This window comes from Pundamilia nyererei, unplaced genomic scaffold (assembly GCF_000239375.1).
Source record: "Pundamilia nyererei isolate P.nyererei 1_Seehausen unplaced genomic scaffold, PunNye1.0 scaffold00117, whole genome shotgun sequence".
Taxonomy (NCBI): domain Eukaryota; kingdom Metazoa; phylum Chordata; class Actinopteri; order Cichliformes; family Cichlidae; genus Pundamilia; species Pundamilia nyererei.
In genome coordinates this window covers 905,529-907,014 of record NW_005187518.1, presented here as the reverse complement: position 1 = coordinate 907,014, position 1,486 = coordinate 905,529, and the positions used below count along the sequence as shown (strand labels likewise).

Here is a 1,486-nt window from a genome sequence, read left to right as displayed (position 1 = left end):
TTCTGTTTGACACATCTTTGAGCTTGGGTACAAGACCTGTAAATACGCAACCTTTCAGCTTCAATAACTGAAATAGTGTGTCACATACAGCGTAGCAGTCTAAATGGGTCTTTGTTCTGTCAGTTTAATAAGATATCTTTTGTAAAAACTCAGAACACATGAAACATGTTTGTGTGTGCCTACACGCATGCGTTTGTACTGAGAGAACACATGAAACATGTAGTGTAACCGGTGTGATTCTGCGTTGTGTCTGATAAAAAAAGGTAAAAGAAAAATTAAGACCTCCAAGTAAATAATTTGCCCACTCCAGCTCCTCTCCCACAGGGGAAGAGATTGAAAATGTGACGTCATTCAGGGGTAAAACCGCAAAGGATTCTGGGAACTCGTGGCAAGAGGTACTAGCGCATGCAGGTAGAAAAGGGCGCAGCATTTATTTTTACATTAAACATAAAGTATGCATTTACACGTAACATATTTGACATAAGATAAAACAAAAACAACAACATGAAATCCGACATACCTGATAAAAAAGGTAAAAGAATACAAACAGTGGGGAAGAGAGTTAGCTCAACCCACCACAACGTCCAAGCTAGCAAGGAGTATATATTCATTATAGCATTTATGGCGCCTAAAACACATTTATGATACACACATACTACACACTTATAACATCTAACAAAAACAGGCTTAATAATGACAATAATTGAACTAAAATCGCAATCAGAAACATCCAGGTGGCTAAATATGCATTATATGTGTGTTTTAAAGTGTTGGAAAGAAATGACACCCACCTCTCCCACAGGGGAATTGTAGAAAAGGGGAGAGGCAAAAGGGGTTCACTGTATTTATAGGATTGCACCAAAGAAGAAGAAGAAAAGAATGAGGAGGGGCTCTAACTGATAATGAACATAACTACAGGCTTGGAGGTCCTAAAAGTCAGGTATAAAAGGAACGGTTTGGGGGTTTAGAACACATTTTGGGTAATTATAACAATGTGATTTATGACCCTGTTACAGTTGCATTTAAACACGTTTGTGTGTGCCTACACGCATGCGTTTATACTGAGAGTATTTGCATTAGGCAACCACCTCAGGCACACAGAAGAGTGATGACAGCATGTTCAGCCTGAACAAACAGGGAAACATGGCCATACACGATGCACAACACACATAAAACACATGCAACCAGCATTGCCCTTGAATAAAAGCATCACTAAAGGCTGGCCAAGAATGACTTCTAACAGGTAATCTGTTATTAATCAGAATAATCACATATATTCAGCAGATTATAGCAGGTTCATTTACACAGATATTATTATTATATATTTTTATTTTACAGCAGCCTACATAATGTAGCTATTATTTGTTGCACTTCAACTATGATATTAAATATTGTTTACAGTGTAGCTTCAGCAATAATATTGAATGTAATTCAAAATGATAAGAAAGGGACAGTTTAGTGTTTTGTTTGTTTGTTTATATTTTTT

The 1,486-nt window shown here is 36.8% G+C and overlaps 1 protein-coding gene across 1 annotated transcript in view; it reads right to left on the bottom strand.

Annotated features, from left to right (window-relative positions):
• Window positions 1–803, bottom strand: part of tbcb (tubulin folding cofactor B) — a 6,007-nt gene extending 5,204 nt beyond the window's left edge. The window contains exon 1 of the mRNA XM_005742137.1: window positions 792–803. The gene's annotated coding sequence lies outside the window, so the exon portion shown is untranslated. The remainder of the gene's footprint in view (window positions 1–791) is intronic.
• Between the last annotated feature and the right edge of the window lie 683 nt (window positions 804–1,486).